Source organism: Planococcus citri, chromosome 1 (assembly GCF_950023065.1).
Source record: "Planococcus citri chromosome 1, ihPlaCitr1.1, whole genome shotgun sequence".
Lineage (NCBI taxonomy): Eukaryota > Metazoa > Arthropoda > Insecta > Hemiptera > Pseudococcidae > Planococcus > Planococcus citri.
In genome coordinates this window covers 76,867,583-76,889,900 of record NC_088677.1, presented here as the reverse complement: position 1 = coordinate 76,889,900, position 22,318 = coordinate 76,867,583, and the positions used below count along the sequence as shown (strand labels likewise).

The window sequence follows — 22,318 nt, the reverse complement described above, 5'->3', positions numbered from 1 at the left end:
AGAAGAAATCAGAGATTTCTATCAGAATTTTTTCCAAGCATTTTTGAAGAATTTTGAGCCCAAAATTGGGTGATGATTTTCAGGATTTTTGAAAAAATGTCGTCTGATTTGTCAAAGTGTATTAAAATTTCAGCAGAAATCAAAAATTTTTGCGTATCAAAACTTTTTAAATCCAAAATTGGGTCGTGATTTTCGGAATTTTTGAATAATTGTCATGCGACCTGTGAAAATGAATTGAAATTTCGCCAGAACTCGAATTTTTTCCATAAACATTTTTGGAGAATTTTGAACCCAAAATTGTGTCATGATTTTCGGGACTTTTTAAGTGTCTTATCAAGTTATCAACCTATTAAAGTGGATTGAAATTCCAGCAGAAATCAAGAATTTCTATCAGAACTTTTTTTAGTCCAAAATTGGGTCATGATTTTCGGGATTTTTGAAAAGTTGTCATGCGACCTGTTAAAATGAATTGAAATTTCGCCATAAATCAAAAATTTTAATCAGAATTTTTTCTATAAGCATTTTTGGAGAATTTTGAACCCACAATATCAAAATTTTTTCTAAGCATTTTTGGAGAATTTTGAACTCAAAATTGGGTCAGGATTTGGGATTTTTGAAAAAGACATCATGCGATTCATCAAAATGAGTAAAAATGTTGAGCTCAAAGTTGGGTCATTATCAAAATGAGTTAAAATTTCGGCAGAAAATGAAAAATTGTTATCAAAAATTTTTTTAAAATCATTTTTGAATAATTTTTAACCCTAAATTGAGCCAATTTCCCGGGTTGTTGTGAGAAAGTGGTATGCGAATCGAAGTGTATGTAATTTAATTAGAAGATTTTTGGAAATTTCAAACACAGGAACTTGGTAGATTAGCAAAATCATATTATTCAGTTCGACTTCTTATGTTTACCTAGTTTGATTTACTTTGTGGTATGTTGCATCATTGTAACTGATAATGGAACTCCTGCATTTGTTTTGAATATTTTTGATTTTGTGAGTTTTTTTTTTTTGTTTTCATATGATGGAAATGTTTCATCGATTTTTATCAAAAACCAACCAAGCTGCAATTTTAAAAAAATGCTCAAGAAAGCTCTGATAAGAATTTTTGATTTTCTGTAGGAATTTTAACCCATTTTTACAGGTTGCGTGAAACTTTTTCAAAAATCTCGAAAATTGTGACCCAAGTTTGGGCTTTAAATTTTTCACGAAAGTTTTCAAAAATAGTTCTGATGAGGACTTTGGATTTCCTGCAGAAATTTTAACCCATTTTTATAGGTTACATGACACTTTTTCAGAAATTTCAAAAATGGTGATCCAGGTACCTATCGCTTTAAAATTCTCCAGAAATGCTGAAAAAAAATTCCGACTGGAGTTTTCAAGTTCCTATAAAAATGTTTGATTTGCTACAGAAATTTTGACCCATTTTTTTGAAATCCACGAAATCACGAACCAGGTTCAACGGGGGGGGGGGGGGGGTATGGATTTAAATCGTCAAAAATGTTTGAAAAAAAGCTCTGATAGGAATTTTAGATTTTCTGCCGAAATTTTGATCCATTTTTATAGGTCATGTGATTTTTTTTCTTCGAAATTTCAAAATATTTTGATAAATCCTGAGCAGTCTGGTCCCTTCAGTGATTAAATATGCAATAAAAGATACATTTAATTATAATGGTTGCATAACGACCAGACCACAGAAGCACGAAAAACATTTTCTTACTAAAATTTTCCAGAATTCATTTCATTAGAATTTCCCCAAATATTTTTGAAATTACAAAATATAAATAAGTAAGTGTTTGATGACATCTTACGAAGTACTGATTATTTGAGCTACATGGTGAATAGAATATCTAACGTAATTATTGATCAAAATATGTAGGGGTGAAAGAAATGAGAAATTTATGATTCTGAAGTCAAAGGTGTTGCGACCTCAAGTTTTCTTTTCATGATTTTTGCCCTCGCCTCGAGCGTGGGCTAATCCAATAAATTCAAGGATAGGTTATTTAAATTAGCATTTGTTGGATTTAAACTTGAAATATACTAATTCGTAATTTTTATCTTTTTTTGTTTCAGGTGAGTTTGTTATTTCAATATGCCATTTATGTACTCGTACGTAGCTTCCTATTAGAATGAGTAAGTCCTTTTATGATTTATTGAAAGTCTCATTTCAATCCTAACAATTGTGTAGGCCTTCGAGAATACGAAAAATATTGAGGTGGGGGTTCCATAAAATTATTCTAATGATTTACCTATTAAATAGGTATGCCTAGTGAATCGAATTGCATGAGGATCATTCCACGTCAATTCGACCATGAAGTGGTAGGTGGGCCGTGGGTTTGGCAATTTTTTTGAAATTTTTCCTGTGGAAAGACCTTGCGAAGGGATGACCAATGGCGCAAATCGCAGCCCTCCAGCCCATTTTTAACGGCAGCCAGGGGGTGTCAAAGTTTTCAGTGGACCTAAAATATCATCCATTTCAGCAGTGGATTACTCGATAACCGCGATACCTACCGAAATGGAACTTTTTCCCATAGTTAGGCGTTTTAATAGGCTTTTTGGTGGTATCATAAAAATCAGTGTTGACACTTTTTTTCATACAAAAAATTAGCTCAAAAAGTTTAAAAGCGTAGTTTTCATATCGTTCAGACTCTCAAAAATTCTGAAAAAAATATATTATGGACAACTTTTCATGCTGAACAACGTATTAAATAACACTAGGCAACAATTTTTGACTTTTTCCGTGTGTTCGGGTTGAAAATGGGCTTAATCGATAGTTTAGACCCTAAAACAAAAAACAGAGTGGGATTTTTCAATTTGAATTGTTTTTGTGGTCAGGAGAGATGATCAAAGTTTCAAAAATGGCCGTTTTTGCCCTATTTCACGAGTTTCTGGCGACACCAGTATTGTTTTTCGAAAAAAACCAAGGTCATATTCGGATTCTACGCACTTTTTTAAGTAAACATCTTTCCCGGATTTTCGATTTTCGAAGTTTCAAGCGCATACGGACGATTTTTGTTTGTAACATATTTTTAAAACTCGGAGCGCGCGACGCTGGCGTTACTCCACGATGTAATCGTGGCGCGGAACCGTGTTCGCGCGGGCGAGGTTCTCGTGCAGTAAAAATTTCGTGTTACAAACGAAAATCTTCCGTAATGAGCTTGAATGTTCGAAAATCAAAAATCCGGGAAAGATGTTTACTTAAAAAAGTGCGTAGAATCCGAATATGACCTTGGTTTTTTTCGAAAAACAATACTGGTGTCGCCAGAAACTCGTGAAATAGGGCAAAAACGGCCATTTTTGAAACTTTGATCATCTCTCCTGACCACAAAAACAATTCAAATTGAAAAATCCCACTCTGTTTTTTGTTTTAGGGTCTAAACTATCGATTAAGCCCATTTTCAACCCGAACACAAGCATGCCGTTGCCTAGTGTAATTGGGATGGCACCATGTTGCAAAGTCGATTTAAAAAAATTTTGATGATGATGATGAAAAAATGCGATTTTTTGATTTAAAACATGAAAAAAAATGTTGATTGGTAAAGTTGATCCTTTTGACCCCTATTTTTATGTATCTATTGAAAAAGTTGAAAAACCCCTTTCACTCGATGAAATGAACTCATCACAAAAAATCAAAATTCGAAAAAATTCAAGAAGTACTTAAACGAATTTTAATTTTTTTGCTATGAGTGTAATTTTCATCAACTTTTTCATGAAATACGTCAGAAAGAAGTCAAAATAAGACAACTGAATAAACTCAAACTTTTTTTGATGTTTGAAATTGAAAATTAATTTTTTAGGTTTTTGAAAATGGCAACACCGATTTTGGGCAATTGGGCATCATTTGTTCATCATTTGTCGATTACCCTCACAAAGTACAATTTGAAAAAATGTTCAAAATTCTATACCACGTATGTGCAACCGGAGCAATTTGCAACTGAAATTTTCCATTTTCAGCCATTTTGGAAAACTTCGAAGTCCCCACAGCTCCGCTAAAAAAAATCGAAAAAGTGTCCAGTTTGCATCATTCGTCATCGTTTGATGAATGATCTCTAAACATGATCTGATTTTGAAAACAAACGCAAAACTCCCTACCCATTTTTCTAGAAAATGGACACATGTGTTAGCTCTTCGAGGAAAATAATTAAGGTGATTTTCTAACCCATCCAAGCTCAGCATCAAAATCAAGAAAAATAAAAACCTCAAAGTTGTTTTTGCAGCTCTTGACAATGAATTTCTCTAAAATTGGAACACGAATAAGAATAATGAAAAGTGCAGCTCTTCAGTTCTTCGTTAAAATAATCTAAGTACAAGTAGTGAATTGAAGGAATATACTCGAGAATGAATGAAATTAATATTAGAAATAGGCATACCCATTTCTTGAATCAGAGTTTTTTCAATTTTAAGAGTAAAACTTCAATCTCAGAACAGTGAAAAGCTATGAAAACAAAAACTACTCTGAAATGAAATAAAATAATCCGAGTAATTGCTAATCACTAAAATGAAAGTAAAGATTGGTCAGATGTAAGATTCGTATTTGGTACTTAATTGAAGAATAATTATAATTATTCGTTGAATGATTGAATAAAGCAGAAAATTATGTCAAAATTTAATTAAGGAGTACCTTGGTGATATACGACCAAAGGCAAGCATACGTTAAGTAGTTTTCATTCAACATTTTCATTTCACCAAGTCCAGGAGTCTGGAGACCTTGAAACCGAGTCATTGACGAACGAGTGTCGAAGTGTGGGGTGAATAGCAAATCCCATGGCAACACTGACGTTCACATGTTGTACATTCCCCATAGAGTTTGGTTTTTATTGCTCTCGATTCACCTTTGTCGTAATGGTGTTTATGTAATTATAAATATCGAAACGGTTCGTGCGTTATTCTTCATTTAATTAAAACAAATACTACATGAACGAACAAGAGTAATGAAAACTCACATAAAAATGGCTAAGTAGCCTAAATAACGAGATAACAGCTACTTATCATCATAGAGGAAAAAAGGTAACTAATTTGCTTCGTGAATTACGTACATTAATGAACATATATCCCCGCTTGATAATTGGGCTTTTTCACGGATGAATTCCGTGATTATAATTGGACAAAATTACGTCTTATGCCCATCACCTTTGATAAACTACACACTATTTTGCTAAATGTGTACAGAAATTCTCGAAGAATAATCATTCTCATTGTATGTATTTGATCGATAGTGTTTAAGTTAATTCTCGAGTGTTCGTTTTATTCGCGCGACATAACAAAATATCTATTACGTATTTGAAACAAGTGATGAATAATCAACAAAATCTGCTGTCTTCCTTCAAAGACAGGAAATTCCACGAGTTTAACAACCTGATAAAATGTCGAGACATAGACGTCGATTACTTCTACGGCGACCCAGACAACGGTACGTTATTAGACTTGGTCTGTCGATCCAGCGGAAATGGCAGGTACGTTTCCATTCTCATCTTAAACGGAGCTTCAATCTGGCTAAAAAATCACGTAACTGGGAAATTCGCTCTGAACGAGGCGATCGCCAATTCCGATCCGAATACGATACAGCAACTCAGCATGGCTTTGAGACAACGTATCGCCACATCTGACGAGAAATTCGGAAATAATCTTATGCACACTGCTATCGAAACCAACGACGTCGATATAATGAGATTCATAGCTCGCTGCCTTCCTCAGACAACCGAATATAATCCAAAATCTCCTAAATTCGTGCTACTTCAAGGAACCGTCGAAGCATTCAGAGTGTTCATCGAGTACTTCGACGTCGACAAGGAGTTCCAAAGGGATTCTCAAGGTCGGGCTCGCACCTGCCGCGAAATAATCCTTCAAAAATACCCCCCGTTGGAGACAGAGCTGCCGATTCGATCAGTCGATGAAATTCAAGAGGTTTTATACTCGTATTTGTGCAATGGTGCAACTGAATTGTTTCTATGTCTGGCAGACCAAGTTAGCCAACAGATATTAAGCGAAAGCATCGTTGAAAACGATAAAACATATTTACACGTAGCCTGCGAACTGAATCGAACCGATGTGGTGAATGCTCTGCTGGACAGAAACGTTCGGGTGAATAAGTTCGCTCGAAATCCCAAGTATCCTCACAACAAGACAACGCCCATAATGGTGGCTGCCCATATAAAGGTCATTACGATATTGTCAGCAAGTTACTCAGCTCACGTGAAGTTAAACTGCAACTCGAAGGAACAGGATCAGTGTTGCATTCGTTAATACGTGGCATATACGACGAGAAAAATTCACTAGACGGAGAAAACCATCGCAAAATTCTGAATGTACTCCTCGAACGAAAATTTCCCTTTTCCGAGAGGTTGAATATAAATCACGTATAGATGAGCTTGGTGTAATTGGGAAAAGTGAGGTAGAAAGCTGAATTTTGGTATACTGGTCCATTTTTTTGTGCTGAACACGAATGTTCTTCCCTATTGTGGATCTAAGCCCCCCAAAACCAGTTTTTTGCAATTTTCTCCCCCGCATTGCATTCAAGAATCTACATCAAATTTCCGATCTAGTGATATATCAACTTTCCTTCTACTCCCAAGGGGGGTGGAACCACAACCATTCAAAAAAGAGGGGTTCCCTGAAAAATACATAACGGCTATAGGCGCCTATAAGAGGGGTGAAATGGTCCCCGAAAGCGTTCGAGTTGATGTTAGCATGAAAGGTGGGTACCATAGAGAAACCTCCGCGCAAAAAATTTCAGATCCACACCCCCTCCCCATTTTGCGGAACCCCCCTTTTTTGAAATTTCAGTAACACTTTTCTCAGCCCCATTTCAACCAATTTTGAAAATTTTTCTGGAAGTTATGTATATCCTTGATAGGTATCTCCACAAAAAATTTCAACCCCCTCCCCTCATATTTACCCCTCAAAATGGCGTTTTTTTCATTTTTTTATGCCTATTAACAATCAAGCTTGCGAGGTACAATTTTGTAAACACGTTTTTTGGATGTATTTTTGGCCCCCAAACATCATATACTATATTAGAAATTTTTGCTTTGGTGCGCCGTGGTGAAAACTTGGAATAATGTATCGTAGGGAGGTTGGGGGGGGGGGGTGAAATGGGAATTTTGAAAAAAATAACTATCAATGAGTAGGGTATCGTTTTCATATGATTCGATACCGCTGAGCACGAATATGACCTCAGATTTTCTGCTACACTCACCTACCCCTCTCCAGAGCCCCTCAACCACCTCAATTTTCACGATTTTCGAAATATACCTAGTTATTTTCATGATGTTGGTGTCGTTTTCATATGATTCGATACCGCTGAGCAAGAATATGACCTCAGATTTTCTGCTACAATCTCCTAGTCCTCTCCAGAGCCCCTCAGCCCACCTCAATTTTCACAAATTTTCGAAATATAGTTATTTTGATGATGTTGGTGTGGTTTTTATATGATTCGATACCGCTGAGCACGAATATGACCTCAGATTTTCTGCTACAATCACCAAATTGTTATTGTTCGGCATTTCGTTTTTTATTTTTTGTGGAAAAAAATTCAAAATTCAAATTATTTTTCGAATTTTATGATAAGAAACAGTTGCATGCGAATCTAAGTGGGTCGAATCGAGGTTAAATGAAAGATTTCTATTGTCGCAATTTAATTTTTACAGATCGCGTGAAAATTTTTCAAAAATCTCAAAAATCACGACCCTGCAATTTTGAGCTTGAAATTTTTCACGAAAGTGGTCGAAGAAAGTTCTGATGATAGTTTTCGATTTTTTTCAGAAATTTTAATCCATTTTTTTCAACTCTTGAAAGCACGACCCAGATTCAAACGGGTGGGGAGAGGTATGGGTTTAGACCGTCAAAAATGTTCGAAAAAAAACCTTATTATGAATTTTTGATTTTCGGCCGAAATTTCAATCCATTTTTACAAGTCGTGTGGCATTTTTTCGAAATTTCAAAATTTATGAAATGATGAGCAGTCTATGTGGTTCCTTCAGTGAATAAGTATACAATAAAAGTTACATTTAATTATGATGGTGGCATATCGACCAGACCACAGGAGCACAAGAAACATTTTTACTGGAAAATTTTTCCAGAACTCAATTCATATGAATTTTTGAAAACAATTTTTTTTTTTTGATAACGAATAATTATTAGAGTTTGATGGCATCATATACGAAGTGTTGAATTTCTATTTCATGCACTCATGCAAAAACAACCAAATGGAAGAAATTGAAAGGAGAATAACTCTGGCTTGGAACAAATTTTTGTCGCTAAAATTTATTTTCAAAGGTTCCTTCTCAGCAAAAATAAAAAGTGAAACTTTCAACCTATGTGTCCTCCCAACTCTTACGTATGGCTCTGAAACATGGACAATATCAAAAAAAAAAAAAAAATAGAACAAAAAATAAGAACTACTCAAAATGCAATGGAAAGATCCATGCTAAATTTTAAAAAAAGAGATCGGATTAAAATCAAAACAGTTAAAATGAAATTGAAAAATAATCGGAACGCAGTCAAACTGATAAAATCAAAAAAATCGGGGTGGGGGGGGGGTCATGTGGCTAGATTAAGGGACAGCAGATGGACACAAAAAGTCACTTTCTGGTTCAATACAGGGGCAAGAAGGCAAGGGAAACAGAGGGCTAGGTGGAGGGACGACTTTAGGAAACTACTGACCCATCACCATTTTCAAAAGATCGCCCAGGACAGGAAAGAGTGGTGCAGGCTGAGGGAGGCTTTTGCCCTATCTTAGGGTCACGAGTGTTATCTATATGTATGTATTTGTAACACTTGTAAAATAAAGCTTTTTATTTATTATTTATTTATTTTAAACTTGCATATAAAATATACTAATTCGCAATTTTTATCTTTCTTTGTTCCAGGTGAGTTTGTTATTTCAATGTGGCATTTTTATGTACGTAGATTCCTATAAGAATGAGTAAGTCATTTTATGATTTATTGAAAGTCTCATTTCAACCATATCATTATTCTTGTATAGGCCTTCGAAAATAAGCCGGGGTTTTATAAAATTCTATTGATTTACTTACCTGTTAAATATGCCTAGTGAATCGAATTGCATGAACTGAATGATTGAACACTTGATTATTGGCGTATCCGTAATGAGCGCTATGTGTAAATCTGAAATTATTATCGATGGCTCTCGAAAAATTGAGTAGTTTTAGTGAAAATTTACGGTGTGAAAAAAGAAACCTCCCCTTTTATACCCCCTAGGTTCTTGATTACGCCCGAAAGAAAATGGAAGATCCTGTATAGGCCCATGGCCCAATTATAAATAAGCTTTAGATTTTTTTCCAAAAAGAAAGCGGACTTTTCTATCAGATTACTTTGCTGCGTACTTTGAAAATGAGGTTTTTAACTCGACTTTTAGAAATATCAAAGATTGCCAAAAAACTGATTTTTTTTCTCTTGAAAATAACCTCGTTTTATTTCTCGAATTTCACATTCTTCGGAGCTTCTGCCTCTTCTTGCGCCGGTCAACTGCTTTGAAATTTAAATACCTATGTCAAATCGGTGTTCAAATGTGACCTTCTCTGAATAACACTAAAAATAGTTGGGAAAACGCGGAGGGGGGGGGGGTGTAAAGATTGACTGAAAATGTTTTTTAAAATGGTAGTGAAAAAATAGTAATTTTCTCTTGAAAAAGTTTGTTAGATATTCTGCGTAAATTAGTCATCTATAAGACCACTCATCATTGATAAATTTTTTTTTTTGAAGAGGTGATTTTCTTTTTTTTTTTTACTGGTCGAATGTTACCATTGCTTACAAGTATTTATGCGAGTGGGTGAATCACTTTAAAACAGAAAATTTATAAAAAGGATTTATTTAAAAAAGTACAGAAATTCTAAAATTATCAACAAAAACGATAAAAAACTTAGTCCTAAAAAATTAATTTTTAAAATGTCAGTGCAGTTGAAATTTTATCAAAAATTAATGAAAACTAATACTATACATAATTGATCTTACCTAAGCGAAAAATAATTCTAAAATACATCAAATGGAACATGTGCCTAATATTTGGTAGGGGGTGGGGAAGGAGGGTGTATTTTTGGACCCTCTTTAGATTTTTCTCGGTGCAGTCTTTTTCGGTCAATATTGAGAGAGTGATACAAAATCATACAAAAGAGAAAAGAAATGATAACTCGATTAACAGAAAATAACGGTTGGCTAAAAATTTTCATAATTTAATTTCATTGATGACTCTTATTGCTGCAGCTTTGCATCTGCGTGATCGATTCGAGTAATCTGTTATTTCGTTGATCCACACTTTGCAACAATTTTTGATCGCGTTCGGCACCTCCTTCATTGACTTGAGAAATTTTTCGATCCATTTCAAGCTTTAATTGACGTATTTGCTCGCTGAACAGACGAATTAATTCATTGGCTGGTAAATTCTGATCTTGTACATTGATAGAATGTAATTTTGATCTTTTTTCTACGATTTTTTCGGCTTGTTTGACAATAGTGGACGGCATCGTGCCCATGTTTCCTTTCTGCGAAGCAAATCGGATCCTGTTATGTTTGCTTTGATGGACTGAAACCGTTTTACTAGACAGAGTTATCTGATCTCTGGCTATTCTATTGGAGAAAGACTGGTATCCTTTTTCGAGTCGTCTAATTGGACCGCTATAGTATAAATTTGGCCAGCAAGAGAGAATATATCGGAATGGGTTGCCAATGATTAGACGTTCCAATTGCGAGATTAGTTTTACTCTGGAGATAAGTGCGACTACTTCGGCATCTTCCATGATGGATTGCGTATCGCTGACGGCCAACCCGTGGAGTAGATTGTAAAGTACCATGGTGACCAGGTAGACGAATAGGATGAATAACACGTAGTTGTAATTGAAATGTTGACCTAGGGGTAAAGTCCAGGTTTCGAATTCGCCATGCATCATTACGATCGACTTGATGAACGAGACTCTCAAGTCTTGCCATTCGCTGATCGAATTTATTAGTCTCGTATCTTGGGGATTTGTCGCTTCCACATTGGTGTTATTTCGCGACGAATGGTACTCTCTGCTTTTATCTCTGAATGAAATAAAAAAGCTGTAGGCGAACGACGCGACTAGAATTGAATAAAGGACGAGAAATTTGGCGAAATTCACAGCGACAGTCTTGAACATCTCTATGTAGATGGAAAACACCGGATGTTTACCGAGCAGATATACAAGCTCGAACCAAGATGTTAGAATAACAGTCGCAGATATTCGCGGATCGTGTTTGTTGACGAGTAAGAAAACACCAACTACCAATATCATTATAAATTCCAGCCAATTTTCCAGTAAATTGAAATGCGATCTGATTGAGACGAAGAATTGGCATAATTCTCGTAAAACGAACACGATGTAGAGTAGTATGGTTATCGGTCTCAGCCACGATGCATTACATAAATCCAACGAAGAGCTGGAGCTGGTCAGTGAGGAGGGTGGACAGTCTTGAATTTGGAATACATACACGCTCAGGGATAGCCAAAATAGCAAGTAGAATACCAGATTAACGTAGTACCATTTTTTAACCAGGCACCATTTCACATATAGGAAGCTTTTTGAAAGAGGATGCTTGAATAGGCTTCTCAACTCGGGTACTTTTTTAATCTGAGCGAAGAATTCCATCTCGTGACCGGTTTCGATGGAATTTTGGTCTAGTCGACGGAATACGTCGTAGTTGAATTTTATCATTTTTTCTACTTTGGTCGAACTGATGCGATCTTTTTCCAAATGAATGCAGTCGTCGAAGTATTCTTCCAGGATTGAAGCTGGAATCGAAGTTAGAGGAAGGTTACCTTCGGCATCTTTCAGGTATAGATTGGCTCCAGCGTGGATCAGTGACCTGATGGCGGATTCGTTGTGGAATATGATTGCTAAATGAAGAGCAGTCATATCATTCTCGTCTTTGAAATCTATATTCAGTCTATTGGCAGCTGGAAATGTGGGATTTTGTAAGAGCAATTGTAGAATTTTACGATGATTGTCTCCGGATATGGGGTTCTCATTCATTCCATGTATCGTCGAGTGCAATATCGATCCTATTCCGTTGATTTGAAGCTCGACATTGGGTATAGTGAGTAACTTGGCTACTATTTCGTAATGACCTTTGTATGCAGCTATCATTATTGGAGTTGCATGTTTATTAGAGTCAATGGGATCACGAGCAGGCTTGTTCAGACAGACTTCTCTTTCGAGCAGCAGATTTACGACATCGATGTGATTATATTCGCAAGCCACGTGTAAATACCTCTTTTCGCCTTCAGTTTGGTCAACGACGTCAAGGTTGAGCATTTTGGGATCAATTTCGTTGACTAGTCTTAGGAATAATTCAGGAGAACCTCTACGCAGATAGGAATATAAAATTCTCGGCAAATTGTGCATCGATTTCTTCGGAAGTTCGAGTTCTAATTGAGGATATCTTTGGATTATTATTTCGCGACAGGTACGAACTCGACCGTGAGAATCCTTCTGAAATTCTTCGTCTATATCGAAGCATTCGATGAACACCTTGACTGCTTCGATGCTTCCTTGAAGGAGTACCGAATGCGGAGATTGAGAATTTAATTCGGTGTTTCGATGATGATTATGGTAGCGAGCTATAAGTCTCATTGTTTCGACATCATTGTCTTGAACAGCTGTACGCATGTAAGCCAAGATAAATTGATCTTCTGTTGTGACGTTTTGTTTCCAAGCTTCTCGGAGACACTCTACTGTATCTTTGTCTGAATTTTCTACAGCTTCGTTCAAAGCGAATCTACCAGTTACCTGGTTCTTGCGCCATATTGATGCTCCTTCTAGCAAAAGGATGGATACGAAGTCGCTGTATCCGGTGGATCGGCAGGCCAGGTCTAATAACGTACCGTTTTCTGGATCGCCGTAGAAGTAATTGATATCCACGTCTTGGCATTTTAAGAGTAGGCTGAACTCGGCCAGTCTTCGAGCCTTGAAGGAGGACAGTAAATGTTGTTGGTTCATGATTTTTTTTCTTCAAAAATATCGATCACAGATCCGACACGAAACCGAATAATGATACTTTAAACGAATATAAAACCTCGATAGGTAAATATCACCAGTTGGCAGTTATTCATTCCATATTTGTTTCGACCCGACGACACTTCGCAATGAAATCGAAAACTATACGTGAAGTACTATCAAAGCTAACGCGACGAACTAACGTAAGAACTGAAACATTATATTGGGTGCAAATGTTTCTTGCAGTACTTGCACGTGTGTATTTATAAGGGCATAACTCGTAAAATATGTAGCTTACCGAGTGAAATAATCGTGAATGACGTTATTTGTGTAATTATAGGTATTTTTTATTCGAAAATTTATACTTATCTGTAAAAATCCCCCATAAAAAGTATACAGACAGCGTATATCTACCTTATGTGTAAAATAATTTTAAGAATTTTTTTTCCAAATTGATTATGTGCGAATTTCCTATCGTTTTACCGAATTCAAATTGAAGTCGTTCTCTGAAAGAAGCCAAATTATTATCATTTTTTTCGCTAATTAACACCGTAAAAAAAAGATACCTACAGATGATTCGCATATTTCATTGAATTAATTGTTAGTCATCAGCGTATTAGATTGATAGATTATTCGCCGAAAATGAGAAAAAATTACTTATACTAACTTATGAGAATTTTATAATTAAAGTATTCGTGTATTCATCAGAAAAATAGACATTGGTGTGATAATTCCAATAGATCATGAGAAAAATGATACAGTGGCGCTTGACGTAGCCAAGGGAGGGTGAAGGGGGCCATAATGTCCCCCTTCCTTGTGAGCAAAAATTTAAAGTTCTCGTTGTTCGGATCCATTTTTAAAAAATTTTCGCTCACGTCCTCGCTCGACCAGTCGGTAATTTTGCTTTCATTTTCATAAAATCGCCACACATGACGTCAAGTTTCGAGAAAATTACCACTAATTTCATGATAATTGAAAGCAGAGAATTCGTATTTTTTTGAAAATTTCGAATTTCACGTCTCTTCTATTGAGCCAATTTTAAAAATTCGCCAAAAAGAGAAAAATCAACATTCAACTTTAAAAGCTGAAAAACTCGTAGGTAATTTCTTCGTCGATAATTCTGAAAAAAATGCTGCTTTTTGATAAAAATGTAAAATGTTTGCTTTTTGAAAAATTCTGGCTGTTTTGGCAAAATATTACTAGAGATTTTCACTATAAAAAAAAAATGTTCAGAAACTTTGTTTTTTGCTGAAATTGTCAAACTCTTGGCTTTTTTTTTACCAAAAATAGTAAAAAATTCTCGCTTTTTGGCAAAATTTCTAGAAATTGTCGGAACTTCTGATCTTTTGGGTCCGAGGGGGAGGAGAGTAAAATTTTTTGTGGGAATACGTATTATGGATGCCTATAACATACAGAAAATTAGAAAAATCGGTTCACATGGGGAGGGCTGATGAAGATATTTTTTTTGAAATTTCAGAAAGGTGAGCTGTTCTCTCAAAAAGGTAGGGGACTGAGAGTCTGATGCATTCCACGCGGAATTTTCTTGATGGTATCCACCTTCCATGCAAATATCAACCCGAAAGCTCTCAGGGGACATTTCACGCTTTTTGACCTCACATAGACAATGTCCTTCTCCTTATTGATAACTTGATGTAATTTTTTTATTAAGTACATCGCGCTGGAATTGGAATCAGAAAACTTTCCCCTGATATAAAAAATCATCGCAACTTCATGTTGCAGACATTTTTTTGTTCCAGGATTGATGTATTTGCAAGTAAAAAATTATATCAAGTTGTGAAAAAAATTTTGAAATTTAACAATTTGATGTCGTTTTTTTTACGTTGATTTCTCTTACTCTACAGTGGTTTAATCGACGTCATTTTTTATGACAATTGGTATTTTCGTAGATATGGATTTATGTAGTAATCGTTGACGCAAAACAAAATGGAAGCTCACATAAACACAACCGGGCTTCAGGAAACTGTGAGATTTCAGCTTCCTTTCAGATTGAAATAAAATGTACAGCATTATTGCAAATATATGTATCATCAATCGTGAATCGCAATTTGCAGTGTCCTAGTCCTAGTTTTGATGTAATTGCATTCTGTGAACGTAATTGTGCATGTCTTGCCGTTTGTTCTTTTCGTGTAACGTAGTAGTTTCATAGTGATCTGTGATACATATGCACATTTACATTCTTAAAGGCATTTTACTTTTTGAAGTAAGTATTAATCCATCGCTATTGACAAAATTCTACCATCATAATAATTACGCTGTTATTTTTGCAACTCATCTCTCTAACTTTACGATGATTCGATCGCCGACATTCTTCATGACATTGACATCTGATATTTTCGTGGATAAGTAATCAGTGTGTTTTTAGTAATCGTTTGACGCTACTAAACAAAATGGAAACTCACATGAAACCTATCAGGTTACAGGAAATGCTAGATAACAGCTTCCTTTCTGATTGAAATGAAATGTACATCAATGCTACACATATGATCAATCATGAATCGAGTTTTGTACCTAATGTACTAGTTGTGATCTAATCGCGTACTGGTAATGTAATAGTGTATGTGTTGTCGTTTGTTCTTTTCGTGCCACATATTAGTTTCATAGTGATCTGTGATCGATTCTTAAGAAAATGGCGAATCAAAGAAAGCTACTGTCTGCGTTCGAGAAGGACAAATTTGAAGATTTCCAAAAACTCGTGGTGTTTTCAGACATAGATGTTGATTATTTTTACGGCAAGCCAGATAATGGAACGTTATTAGATTTGGCCAGTAGGTCACCTGGATACGAGCGATATGTATCCGCACTAATACGAAGCGGTGCCATAGTTTGGCGCAAGGATGAGAAAACTGGTAAATTAGAGATACATGAAATTTTCAATAATTCAGACCTATATTTGCTGTTCAATATCTGGAGCGGTGTATACTCCTCATCCAGATTTGGACATGACAATGCTAATATTATGAAAGTAGCTGTTGAAGAAAACAACATCGAGACCATTGAGGTTCTAGCTCGCTCCTATTCCGTTTTATACACTAGATTATATGATGGTCTTCCAGATCGTCAACACGAGATTCTGCTCCAAGGAAGCATTGATGCAGTACGGCTGTTTATCAAGTACTTTGACGTGGATAAGGCATTGCAAAAGGATTCTCAGGGACGCGTTTTTAGCGGCCGTGAAATAATATTGCAAAAATATCCGGAGCTGGAAGCAGATCTGCCAACGCGATCACTGAGTGAAGCACGATTTGACTGGGCATCCCGATGTGAAAATCATAATGCTAGCATTATGGAAGTAGCTGTTGAAGTAAACGACATCGAGGTCATTAAGCTTCTAGCTAAATGCCATCCCATTACATACGATCAATTCAATGATGACCATTCAGATCTTAGACTCCTGATTCTGCTCGAAGGAAGCATTGATGCTGTTCGGCTGCTCATGATGTACTTCGATGTGGACAAGGAATTTCAAAAGGATTCTCAGGGACGAGTTTTTAGTTTTCGCGAAATAATATTGCAAAAATATCCGGAGCTGGAAGCAGAGCTCCCAATAACACAATCGCCGAGCGAGATTGAGAAGCTTTTATTTTTATACCTGGAAAAAGGTGTTCCGGAATTATTTGTCAGAAGAATAGCGGACATTGGCACAGATATACTGGATGATGGGCTACAAGAATTTACAGGGTTGACATACTTACATGTAGCATGCGAACTGAATTACATCGACGTGGTGGACGCGTTGTTGAAAAAAAACTTCCGCCTAAATGAGATTGCTTCATCTTCCAATGAATTTGCACAAAAAGTGACTCCAATAATGCTGGCCGCTTTCAACGGCCACTACGAAATATTCGAGAAACTCTTAAACATACCCGAAGTTGAATTGCAAAATGCAAAAGGAAGTGGATCAGTTTTGCATCTAGTGTTGCACGGCATGCAGTTTATGCAGGATCAGAATTACCCAACAGACGGCCATCGCATGATACTGGAATTACTTCTAAAACTGCATGAATTTGGCGATACTAATGAACTAGTTATAGAACATCGCCGACTAAATATAGAACACACAGACAAGAGCGATAGGACAGCGCTTCATTATGCGTTAAAATACAACTACGAATTCCCTATCAAGTTACTTCTGAGAGCAGGTGCCAAACTGCACCTAAAGGATAAATCTATCTTGACTTCGATATTTGCAGCTACTATTATAGAACGCTATTTCGACGACTGCATTCGTTCAAGTGGAGAGTTCTTTTTCGTTCCGGGTTCTGTGGAAGCTCCAATAGAATTCCACTACGACATATTCACACAGATAGACCCATATTCCCATTGTTTCAGAAGCAGTATTTTCGCTGTATTTGAATCAGTAACCGAATTGAGAAAACTATACCAGCATCCACTCAGCAAAAGTTTTCTCTATTTGAAATGGCGTTTTGTTAGAAAATATTACTACATTAATTTAGTATTCTATTTATCATTTTGTTTTGCTCTAAGCACGTATATTTTCCAAATTCAACACTGTCTACCATCTTCGTCCGATTTCAACAGCTCAGAATCAACTGATGCAGCAATTAATCGAGATGAATATTCCTGTAATTTATCATTGTGGATGTGGGTAATAACATTGCTGCTTTACATCGTACTTATTTTACGAGAACTGTGCCAATTCTCTGTTTCAATTCGGGAGTACGTTGGTATACCAGAAAACTGGTTTGAAATGACGATGATCGTGGTGATTGGTTTTCTCTTCGGGAATGAAACCAGTGAGCATTTAGCCGCAACCGCTATTCTAATGTCATGGATCGGGTTGATATTATTACTCGGTAAGCAACCATCACTTTCAATCTACATCGAAGTGTTCAAAGCGGTGGCGTCGAATTTTGCCAAATTTCTGCTTTTGTACTCGATTCTAGTCGCATCTTTTGCATACAGCTTCTTCATTTTATTTAGAAATAATCCCAGCGGGCAAGAATCGTTGCAGAATCAATCTAACGTTAAAACTACAGATCGAACGAGTGAAAATTCGATGAATTCTTGGCAAGACCTGCAAATGTCGTTTATCAAATCGATTATCATGATGACAGGCGAATTCGAAGCTTCGACTCTACCGCTTGATTCGAATTTTAGTTATGGCCACGTGTTTTTCATACTTTTCGTCTTCTTAGTCACCATGGTGCTTTACAATCTGCTTAATGGTTTGGCCGTCAGCGATACGCGCGCCATCATGGAGGACGCTGAAGTAGTTGCTTTGATATCTAGAGCCAAACTTATCTCGCAAATAGAACATCTAGCGATTAGCAATCCATTCCACCATCCTTTCAGATACAGAATGGGATACAAATTTTTGCGTAACAAATTGTTCGGTGACAAGAGACTCGTTGATCGTTTCACAGGGGTTTATGTATATCCAACCATAAATAACAGAATAGTAACTTTTTATGGTGGGGATTTTGGCAAAATGCCGTCCTTCATTGTAAAACATGCGGAACAAATTGTAGAGAAACGAAAACAATCCCAACTATCCAAAGATGATATTCAAAATTCCTTAGCAGATGTCACAAAAAACAACCCATCCGAGCAGCAATTTGTCAATGAATTAGTTCATCAGTTTAGCGAGCAAATAAACAATTTGAAACTTGAAATCGACGGTAAAAATGCTGAACGCGATGAAAAATTATTGCAAAATGTTGATCAACGATTTGACAAAATGATCAATAAATTACTCGATGCAGTTGTGCAGGAAGTAAATCTTTTGAAGAATAAAGACTAATTTGCGATTTGGGGACATGTGAATGAATGTAAATACACCTTAAAATGAAGTCACCTTTTTTCAAATACTTTTAAGTAAAAATAGAATATAATTATTATGTTTGTAATTTATTCTTCGAATTATATTACACTCAACGTTTTGTTTCATTTTCCTTGCATTCAAGTTGGGAACTTTGGGTAATTGGAAAATTAGCATAAATCGATGCGGTATCTGAAATACTTATGTACTTTCATTTGAAACTGGTACATTTTTACCATAATAGGTTAGGTGGATAGGGCAAAACAATCACGTTATTCTTTTAGAAAACGATCCCGTGCTAAAATATTTTCTTAGTGACTTTCAACGCAAAATGAAGGTTCCTGCTGAAATTGGTCGATATTCAACGACTTTTTTTTTCGTCAAATCTCCTATTGTACATAAATGGCATTAGGTAGGTACTAGGTACTATACTCAACTATGCACTTATCTGAAAAAAAAACTTGATTTTGTAACTTGTGGGCATTTTATCTTTTGAAATATTAATCCAGTGCTGTTGATAAAATGCTTCCATCATAATTTCGCCCCGAATTTTGCAATTTTCATATCTCCCTGGCTCTATGATGTTTCGATCGCCGACATTCTTCATGACAACTGATGTGATTTTCGTAGAATATGGTTTTACCGTTTTTTGTAATTTTCTGACGTAAAACAAAATGGAAACTCACATATAAATTACCGGGCTACAGGAAACGTGAGATAACAGCTTCCTTTCAAATTGAAGTACGAATAAAATATCCAGCAACGTTGGTACATAGATATCATCGATCATGGATCGCGTTTTGTAGTTATGCATGTAGTTTTGGTGTAATCGCGTACTGGGAATGTAATAGTGTATGTCTTGTCGTTTGTTCTTTTTGTGTAACATTATCAGTTTCATGGTGATCGTGATCAGTTCTTAAGCAAATGACGAATCAGGAAAAGATACTGTGTGCGTTCTTCGAGAGAAGAATTGATGATTTCCGAATACTCCTTAAGTATTGGCACCTAGACGTTGATTATTTTTATGGAGAGCCGCATAATGGAACTTTACTAGATTTGGCCTACAGGTCCCCGGGAAACGAGCTATACATTACCGAACTGTTAAAAAGGGGTGCTAAACTTTGGAGCTGGAGTGCAGAGACCGGTAAATTAGAGGTAAATGAAATTTTCAATTCTTCCGACCGACATTTGTTGTACAAAATCTGGAGAAGTGTGTACTGGTTACCCGGGAGTAGAAATTACAATGCTTATATTATGATAGAAGCGGTTAAAGAAAATGAAATCGAGGCCATTGAGCTTTTAGCTCGCTCCTATTCCATTATACGCAGTAGATTCGGTGTTGGTCATCGAGGAAGACAGCACCTGATTTTGCTCCTAGGAAGCATTGATGCAGTTCGGCTGTTCATCAAGTACTTCGACGTGAACGAGGAATTTCAAAAGGATTCTCAAGGAGGCATTTTCACTTGTCGCGAAATAATATTGCAAAAGTATCCGGAGCTGGAAACAGAGCTTCCAACACGAACACTCAGCGCTAGTAGGAAAGTAGCTGTTGAAGAAAGCGACATAGAGGTCATTAAACTTGTAGCTCGCTCCTATCCTATTATATGCGATGTGTTCAATTACGGCATTTCAGATTGTCATCACCTGATTCAGCTCCTAGGGAGCATTGATGCGGTTCGGCTGTTCATCAAGTACTTCGATGTGGACAAGGAATTTCAAAAAGATTCTCAGGGACTCGCTTTTAGTTGTCGTGATATAATATTGCAGAAATATCCGGAGCTGGAAGCAGAGCTCCCGACACGATCACCGAGTGAGCTCCAGGAGATTTTATTTTTATACCTAGATAGAGGTGTTCCTGAAGTGTTTGTCAGGCGAATAGCCAAGATTAGCACAGAAACTCTGAATGATGGACTTGATAATTTCAAGAAATCATACTTATATTTAGCATGCAAACGCAATTACATTAACGTGGTAGACGCGTTGTTGGAAAAAAACGTACACCTGAATGAGCCTGTCCCAAGTCCAATAATAGCGGCTGCATTCGAGGGTCACTATGAAATATTCAAGAAACTCTATAGCATACCCGAAGTTGATCTAGAAGCTGGAGGAGTAATTGTATCAGTTTTGCATTCAGTGTTGTATGGTATGCAAATTATACAGAATCGAAGTTGTCCAATAGTCCGTTGCTGTCATGGTCACCGTATGATACTGGAATTACTACTAAAGCAGCGCGAACCTCAAGATAATGATCTATCAACAACTGTTGAACATACCAGACTAAATATAGAACTCAAGGACAGCAGCGATAAGACAGCTCTTCACTATGCGTTAAAATTCAACAACGAATTTGCCATCAAATTACTTCTTGGAGCTGGCGCAAAACTTTATCCAGAGGACCAATCTGTCTTCACTTCGATTTCAGCTACAATCATTGAAGGATATTTCGATGAGTGCATTCGTTCGAGTAGAGAATCCATTAGGACACGGTGTCATGAGAACAACCCAATAATATTCCACTACAAAATATTCACACAACTAGACCTGTATTCCATTGCCATCAAAAGCAAAGGGAATTTCATCGCTGTATTTGAATCAGTGACCGAAATGAGAAAGCTATACAAGCATCCACTGGCGAAAAGCTTTCTCTATTTGAAATGGTGTCTCTTTGGAAAATTTTACTACATTAATTTGATATTCTATTTATCATTTTGTTTTGCTCTGAGCGCGTATATTTTCCAAATTCAACACTGTCTACCATCTTCGTCCGATTTCAAAAGCTCAGAATCAACTGATACAGCAATTCATCGTGATGCATCTTTCATTCCCTGTGATTTATCATTGTGGATTTGGCTAATAACATTGCTGCTTTACATGGTACTTATTTTACGAGAACTGTGCCAATTTTTTATTTTGATTCCGCGGTACTTAGGTGGACCAGAAAATTGGTGGGAAGTTACGACAATCGTGGCGACTGGTTTTCTCTTCGCGAATGGCACCAATACGAATTTAGCCGCAATCGCTATTTTAACATCATGGATCGGATTGATATTATTACTCGGTAAGCAACCGTTATTCTCAATTTACATAGAAATGTTCAAAACAGTGGCGTTGAATTCTGTCAAATTTCTCCTCTTATACTCGATTCTAGTAGCATCTTTCGCATACAGCTTCTTCATTTTATTCAGAAATAAAACCAGCGCACACGCACCTTCGCAGAATCAAACTAAGGCGAGTACTGCTGATCAAAAGAATGAAAATTCGATGAATTCGTGGCAAGACCTGCAAATGTCGTTTTTCAAATCGATTATCATGATGACAGGCGAATTTGAAGCTTCTACTCTACCGCTTGATTCGAATTTTAGTTATGGCCACGTACTTTTCGTACTTTTCGTCTTCTTAGTCACCATGGTGCTTTACAATCTGCTTAATGGTTTGGCCGTCAGCGATACCCGCGCCATCATGGAGGACGCTGAAGTAGTTGCTTTGATATCTAGAGCCAAACTCATCTCGCAAATAGAACGTCTAGCGATTAGCAATCCATTCCGCCATGCTAT

General features: G+C 36.5%; 1 protein-coding gene across 1 annotated transcript in view; it reads left to right on the top strand.

Moving 5' to 3' along the window:
* LOC135833529 (serine/threonine-protein kinase/endoribonuclease IRE1-like) overlaps positions 1–22,318 on the top strand; it is a 328,041-nt gene that overhangs the window by 86,282 nt on the left and 219,441 nt on the right. The gene's annotated exons all lie outside the window — the stretch shown is intronic.